This window comes from Pan troglodytes, chromosome 1 (assembly GCF_028858775.2).
Source record: "Pan troglodytes isolate AG18354 chromosome 1, NHGRI_mPanTro3-v2.0_pri, whole genome shotgun sequence".
NCBI classification, from domain to species: Eukaryota; Metazoa; Chordata; class Mammalia; order Primates; family Hominidae; genus Pan; species Pan troglodytes.
The window spans coordinates 141,113,390-141,121,917 of NC_072398.2; positions in this window are offsets into that span (position 1 = coordinate 141,113,390).

Below are 8,528 nucleotides of genomic sequence, written 5' to 3' on the forward strand. Positions count from 1 at the left end.
TGGGATAAGAAGAGTTCCTACCACATAGGGTTGTTGGGCACAGGCAAATATATTAATATTTAGCAGAGTGGCTGAAAAACAGTGGACACACAATAAACATCAGCGAACACGATTATTGTCACTGACACTGTGAGTACTCATGGGAGGTAATCACACAGCATGACTATTTCTGACTCCCACTGTCCCTTTTAAAATTTATGTAGTGGGGGAAGTACTTCCCCCGACCCTGGACAAAATCTCAGACATCATCACAACATTTCTGATTATTCCTAGGTAATAATAATTTTTTTAAAAAAAGCGTTCAGGTCACTTTAGGCCATAAAAGCTCTTAATTCAGAAATCAGAAAGTCCAGTCCCTCATAAGAAGTATAACTTGTAACCTGATTTAATGTTAAATTGTCTCCCAGGAGGGTTTTGCTGCAGGCTGGCCCCATTTAGTAAGAAAAAGAGGTCTCTCCCTTGCCCCATCCCCACACACCTTTCCAGCCCTCAGCATTTCTTCTCTCCCCCAGCTTGTTGTCTAGTTTCTGACCCTGCCAGAGGCAAAGAAGGTGGGATGGAGGAGAGGTAAAAGTGGGCAGAAAGTTCTTATTTTAACTGATTCTCTTTTGGGCCAGCTTCTTGCTCTGAGGGCCTGACAGATGTTTAAAGATGACTTTTTCTAACAATTCTCTGGGTTCTTCAGGGCACTCCCCGAACCAAAAAAAAAAAAATTAGAAATATTTGAATACTCTTCATCTGAGAGAAATAATGTATCTTACCCCGGCTAGCCACCTCCTTTCTCTGCCGTCCCCTGTCTCTCCTCCAGGCAGCAATCTTGGGAAGGATTTTAAATGACTCCTGCCTGGCTCAGGCTCCCACGTGGCTCACATTTGCTCTAAGGGAAACTCTCCCCCACCTAACTCTGGGAGCGTCTCCTTGCTCCTGCCATTAGAGCAGCCAGCCTGTCTCTTTGCCTTTTAAATTTTCCAAGTAGGATTCAGAAAGCAGCTGTGTCTTCCTCACTTCCAGAGACACACGTCTCCATGAGGTCCCTTCGGAAGCTGTCTCTGGACTTCATCTGAAGGGAAAAGCAGTCTCTGTGCTCTTCCTGGCAGGGGCAGGGTACTCACAACCACGCTCTCTCAAAAGAAATCCTATCAAACTTCCCCTCATCTCCACTCTCTTGATCCTTCAATATCTTTAATGTGGGTGGGGTTTTTTAAGAGTCGAGAAACTCATGAAAACTTGCATTTTTGGATGGCAAACCACTTTGGAATTTCATACTTATTGCAACTTGGCACCTCAGTTAAAATGTCCAATTTAATATTTTATTACATTATTATCATTTTTATTGAAATATGAATTAACCCTTTATGATAGACTTAACTGCTGTGATACAAATATAAACAAAGTACAATGATAATATAGGAGAATAAACAAATTTTATCCAGGTTTGAGAGTAGGGCGCTGAGGCAATAACATTTGAGTTGCGCCTTCAAGGATCCGCTTGGTCATTTAACAAACATTTATTGAATACCTATTATATTCAAAGTAGTATTCTAGGTGCTTGAGATAGATCAGTGAACAAAACAAAGATCCCTGCACTCATGGATCTTTTATATTCTAGTAGGAGGATGGGAGAACAGACAATAAACATAATAAATTATATAATGTGTTCAAAAGTGGTAAGTGCTATGGGGGAAAAAGAAAACTAAGGCAGGAAAGAAAAGCTGATGAAACAGAAAAGAGGAAACATATTACCAGGGGAAAAGTACTATGAACAAAGGCCTGAAAGTTTAAGGGGAATGCCATAATCAAAGAACTGAAGATAGGGTGGTGTGGCCAGAGTCAAAAGCAATATTAAAGATGTATGTGTGTGCAGCCCCTACCTCAGGCCTCATCTCAACTCAACAATTTGCGCTAAGCACCGTTATTTGCACATTGCCCTCACCTTTTTTCTGGAACTCATGAGAGTTTGCTTTTTGTTCTTATCCCTATGGATACATGTCTGAAACCTAGAAAGAAAAAGTACAAGAACTAATTTAACAATTTTTAATTTGAAATTCCATAAGATGGAGCTGAAAAGTCTTTGGTGCCTAACAACAATCAAAAAGAATTGTCAAACACCTATACATCGTAGGGAATCAGATGTGAAAATGCACAGTAGATACGGTCCTTGTCCATCAAACAAAGTATGGCAGAAAAGGGAGAAGCAAGCCCCCCACCTCTGCACAGTCCAGCATGGCTCTGCAACAGTAGGACCCACTGCTCAGGGCCCAGCAGTGACATCACCTGGTGGAAGACACCACAGCCAAGCACTAGAAACAGAAAGAAGAAGCCTCGTGCCACTTGCTTTACAGGCAGTCTAGACAGCAGGCAAAGACTGAGAGGTAAAACAACAGAGATGAGAAAGAACTAGAGGTTCTGCAATAGTGAGTTAGGTTTAAAAAAAAAAAAGCAATATGAGTTATTATTGTAACCATGGCTTCATTTCCCACCCTTATCCCAGGTTAACCTGTCATGAGGAAAAGCCGCCAATAGCAGCAAGGACTGTGGACTGTATTCACTACTGTAACTATAATAGCAAATGTATCTTAAAAGTGCTGCTGTGATGAATCTAATTCTCTTTCCTTTAAATACAAACCAAAGTCTTCAGGACAGAGTTAGCCTTCAGGCTAAAAATTCCCCATTGAAATCCCCAATGAAATGCTCTTTCATTGAAATAGCATCAATCAGACCAACACCAGTAAATAAGTTCTTTAAGTTCTTAACTCCCTTCTTTAAAAGAGGTTTCCATAATCAGCTTGAAGATAGGTTCCCCAAAAGTTAAGCTCCAGATCCATATGCTGTGCCCAAAGACAGCAACTTAGAAATTATTTTCTCCAACTTTAAGAAGGGGATATGGTTTCATTGACAACAACAAAAAAAGATACAGAAAAATGTGATTTTATGGGCTGAATCCCTTTTGAAAGGTGGGACTCTGCTGCCCCCTGCTTCCCACTATAAAAACTGCTTAGGGCAGAACTGGCAATCACTAAATCATTGACACACTCTCTGACACACACACACACACGCACAAACACACATATACACATGCACACATACCCCCAAACCAAAATTACTGACAATACTTTAGCTTAGGGTCTCCAAAGACATCCTCTGTTACCCAAACACCTTTATTATGTAAACACTGGTTACCTAGACACAGTGATAAGGGCCCAGGATGGCTTCAGCAAGCTGAAGGGCACCATAGCTCTGTCTTTAGAATCTTCCTGTCTGTGCTCTTCCTGGAATACTCCTTGGATTTTGACCATCATTTCCTTGCTGACAGAGAATCTCCAACACTTACCACCCAAACTTTATTCATACTTGAATACCCAAAAAGGCCTTCAAACTCAAATGACCAAAACGAAGCTTAACATTTCTCCTCACAAACAACAAATATGAGGCTTTCCTTCAGTGAGCTTGATTTATTTTCATGGTACCACTATTCTTCAGTCACTCTAGTTAAAAAATCATATTCCATCTTTGATATTTTTCCATCTCACTGGCCTCCTGCTTCAAATGAATGGCAGGTACTGCCTTCTTCTATGCACATCTTTTAAACCTGTTGCCTCCTCTCCAGCTACCCATGTTTAGGCCTTCCTTGGGGCGTCACCTTTTCTGTCTGGAATGTTACACTAGCCTTCTAACTGCACTCTCCACCTCATACGAGCTTGTCTTCATTCCAATACATCTTAAAATTGCTGGCTGGTTCATCCTCCTGAAGTACAGCTCTGCTCATTTCACCCCATTGTCTCCCTCATGCCTCAGACAAAAATCCAAACCCTCTAGGCTAGCATCCAAGGCTCTCCATGACCTGCCACCCACTGATTCTTCTACTGCATTCAAGTGACCTGCATATAAGGCACATATTGTTCCCTAGAGACAGTGCATGATTTTCTTCTGTGCCTTGCTCCTGCTGATACATCTTCCGTGAATGCTTTTCTTCTTTTTTTATTTATTTATTTTTATTTTTTATTTATTTTTATTTATTTATTTATTTATTTTTATTATACTTTGTTTTAGGGTACATGTGCACATTGTGCAGGTTAGTTACATATGTATACATGTGCCATGCTGATGCGCTGCACCCACTAACTCGTCATCTAGCATTAGGTATATCTCCCAATGCTATCCCTCCCCCCTCCCCCCACCCCACCACAGTCCCCAGAGTGTGATATTCCCCTTCCTGTGTCCATGTGATCTCATTGTTCAATTCCCACCTATGAGTGAGAATATGCCATGTTTGGTTTTTTGTTCTTGTGATAGTTTACTGAGAATGATGATTTCCAATTTCATCCATGTCCCTACAAAGGACACGAACTCATCATTTTTTATGGCTGCATAGTATTCCATGGTGTATATGTGCCACATTTTCTTAATCCAGTCTATCATTGTTGGACATTTGGGTTGGTTCCAAGTCTTTGCTATTGTGAATAATGCCGCAATAAACATACGTGTGCATGTGTCTTTATAGCAGCATGATTTATAGTCCTTTGGGTATATACCCAGTAATGGGATGGCTGGGTCAAATGGTATTTCGAGTTCTAGATCCCTGAGGAATCGCCACACTGACTTCCACAATGGTTGAACTAGTTTACAGTCCCACCAACAGTGTAAAAGTGTTCCTATTTCTCCACATCCTCTCCAGCACCTGTTGTTTCCTGACTTTTTAATGATTGCCATTCTAACTGGTGTGAGATGGTATCTTATTGTAGTTTTGATTTGCATTTCTCTGATGGCCAGTGATGATGAGCATTTTTTCATGTGTTTCTTGGCTGCATAAATGTCTTCTTTTAAGAAGTGTCTGTTCATGTCCTTCGCCCACTTTTTGATGGGGTTGTTTGTTTTTTTCTTGTAAATTTGTTTGAGTTCATTGTAGATTCTGGATATTAGCCCTTTGTCAGATGAGTAGGTTGCAAAAATTTTCTCCCATTTTGTAGGTTGCCTGTTCACTCTGATGGTAGTTTATTTTGCTGTGCAGAAGCTCTTTAGTTTAATTAGATCCCATTTGTCAATTTTGTCTTTTGTTGCCATTGCTTTTGGTGTTTTGGACATGAAGTCCTTGCCTATGCCTATGTCCTGAATGGTAATGCCTAGGTTTTCTTCTAGGGTTTTTATGGTTTTAGGTCTAACGTTTAAATCTTTAATCCATCTTGAATTGATTTTTGTGTAAGGAGTAAGGAAGGGATCCAGTTTCAGCTTTCTACATATGGCTAGCCAGTTTTCCAAGCACCATTTATTAAATAGGGAATCCTTTCCCCATTGCTTGTTTTTCTCAGGTTTGTCAAAGATCAGATAGTTGTAGGTATGCGGCGTTATTTCTGAGGGCTCTGTTCTGTTCCATTGATCTATATCTCTGTTTTGGTACCAGTACCATGCTGTTTTGGTTACTGTAGCCTTGTAGTATAGTTTGAAGTCAGGTAGTGTGATGCCTCCAGCTTTGTTCTTTTGGCTTAGGATTGACTTGGCGATGCGGGCTCTTTTTTGGTTCCATATGAACTTTAAAGTAGTTTTTTCCAATTCTGTGAAGAAAGTCATTGGTAGCTTTATGGGGATGGCATTGAATCTGTAAATTACCTTGGGCAGTATGGCCATTTTCAAGATATTGATTCTGCCTATCCATGAGCATGGAATGTTCTTCCATTTGTTTGTATCTTCTTTTATTTCATTGAGCAGTGGTTTGTAGTTCTCCTTGAAGAGGTCCTTCACATCCCTTGTAAGTTGGATTCCTAGGTATTTTATTCTCTTTGAAGCAATTGTGAATGGGAGTTCACTCACGATTTGGCTGTCTGTTGGTGTATAAGAATGCTTGTGATTTTTGTACATTGATTTTGTATCCTGAGACTTTGCTGAAGTTGCTTATCAGCTTAAGGAGATTTTGGGCTGAGACAATGGGGTTTTCTAGATATACAATCATGACGTGTGCAAACAGGGACAATTTGACTTCCTGTTTTCCTAATTGAATACTCTTTATTTCCTTCTCCTGCCTAATTGCCCTGGCCAGAACTTCCAACACTATGTTGAATAGGAGTGGTGAGAGAGGGCATCCCTGTCTTGTGCCAGTTTTCAAAGGGAATGCTTCCAGTTTTTGCCCATTCAGTATGATATTGGCTGTGGGTTTGTCATAGATAGCTCTTATTATTTTGAAATATGTCCCATCAATACCTAATTTATTGAGAGTTTTTAGCATGAAGGGTTGTTGAATTTTGTCAAAGGCTTTTTCTGCATCTATTGAGATAATCATGTGGTTTTTGTCTTTGGCTCTGTTTATATGCTGGATTACATTTATTGATTTGCGTATATTGAACCAGGCTTGCATCCCAGGGATGAAGCCCACTTGATCATGGTGGATAAGCTTTTTGATGTGCTGCTGGATTCGGTTTGCCAGTATTTTATTGAGGATTTTTGCAACAATGTTCATCAAGGATATTGGTCTAAAATTCTCTTTTTTGTTGTGTCTCTGCCCGGCTTTGGTATCAGAATGATGCTGGCCTCATAAAATGAGTTAGGGAGGATTCCCTCTTTTTCTATTGATTGGAATAGTTTCAGAAGGAATGGTACCAGTTCCTCCTTGTACCTCTGGTAGAATTCAGCTGTGAATCCATCTGGTCCTGGACTCTTTTTGGTTGGTAAACTATCGATTATTGCCACAATTTCAGCTCCTGTTATTGGTCTATTCAGAGATTCAACTTCTTCCTGGTTTAGTCTTGGGAGAGTGTATGTGTCCAGGAATTTATCCATTTCTTCTAGATTTTCTAGTTTATTTGCACAGAGGTGTTTGTAGTATTCTCTGATGGTAGTTTGTATTTCTGTGGGATCGGTGGTGATATCCCCTTTATCATTTTTTATTGTGTCTATTTCATTCTTCTCTCTTTTTTTCTTTATTAGTCTTGCTAGTGGTCTATCAATTTTGTTGATCCTTTCAAAAAACCAGCTCCTGGATTCATTGATTTTTTGAAGGGTTTTTTGTGTCTCTATTTCCTTCAGTTCTGCTCTGATTTTAGTTATTTCTTGCCTTCTGCTAGCTTTTGAATGTGTTTGCTCTTGCTTTTCTAGTTCTTTTAATTGTGATGTTAGGGTGTCAATTTTGGATCTTTCCTGCTTTCTCTTGTGGGCATTTAGTGCTATAAATTTCCCTCTACACACTGCTTTGAATGTGTCCCAGAGATTCTGGTATGCTGTGTCTTTGTTCTCGTTGGTTTCATCTTTATTTCTGCCTTCATTTTGTTATGTACCCAGTAGTCATTCAGGAGCAGGTTGTTCAGTTTCCATGTAGTTGAGCGGCTTTGAGTGAGATTCTTAATCCTGAGTTCTAGTTTGATTGCACTGTGGTCTGAGAGATAGTTTGTTATAATTTCTGTTCTTTTACATTTGCTGAGGAGAGCTTTACTTCCAAGTATGTGGTCAATTTTGGAATAGGTGTGGTGTGGTGCTGAAAAAAATGTATATTCTGTTGATTTGGGGTGGAGAGTTCTGTAGATATCTATTAGGTCTGCTTGGTGCAGAGCTGAGTTCAATTCCTGGGTATCCTTGTTGACTTTCTGTCTCGTTGATCTGTCTAATGTTGACAGTGGGGTGTTAAAGTCTCACATTAGTAACGTGTGGGAGTCTAAGTCTCTTTGTAGGTCACTCAGGACTTGCTTTATGAATCTGGGTGCTCTGTATTGGGTGCATATATATTTAGGATAGTTAGCTCTTCTTGTTGAATTGATCCTTTTACCATTATGTAATGGCCTTCTTTGTCTCTTCTGATCTTTGTTGGTTTAATGTCTGTTTTATCAGAGACTAGGATTGCAACCCCTGCCTTTTGTTGTTTTCCATTTGCTTGCTAGATCTTCCTCCATCCTTTTATTTTGAGCGTATGTGTGTCTCTGCACATGAGATGGGTTTCCTGAATACAGCACACTGATGGGTGTTGACTCTTTATCCAATTTGCCAGTCTGTGTCTTTTAATTGGAGAATTTAGTCCATTTACATTTAAAGTTAATATTGTTATGTGTGAATTTGATCCTGTCATTATGATGTTAGCTGGTGATTTTGCTCGTTAGTTGATGCAGTTTCTTCCTAGTCTCGATGGTCTTTACATTTTGGCATGATTTTGCAGCAGCTGGTACCGGTTGTTCCTTTCCATGTTTAGCACTTCCTTCAGGAGCTCTTTTAGGGCAGGCCTAGTGGTGACAAAATCTCTCAGCATTTGCTTGTCTGTGAAGTATTTTATTTCTCCTTCACTTATGAAGCTTTGTTTGGCTGGATATGAAATTCTGGGTTGAAAATTCTTTTCTTTAAGAATGTTGAATATTGGCCCCCACTCTCTTCTGGCTTGTAGGGTTTCTGCTGAGAGATCCGCTGTTAGTCTGATGGGCTTCCCTTTGAGGGTAACCTGACCTTTCTCTCTGGCTGCCCTTAACATTTTTTCCTTCATTTCAACTTTGGTGAATCTGACAATTATGTGTCTTGGAGTTGCTCTTCTTGAGGAGTATCTTTGTGGCATTCTCTGTATT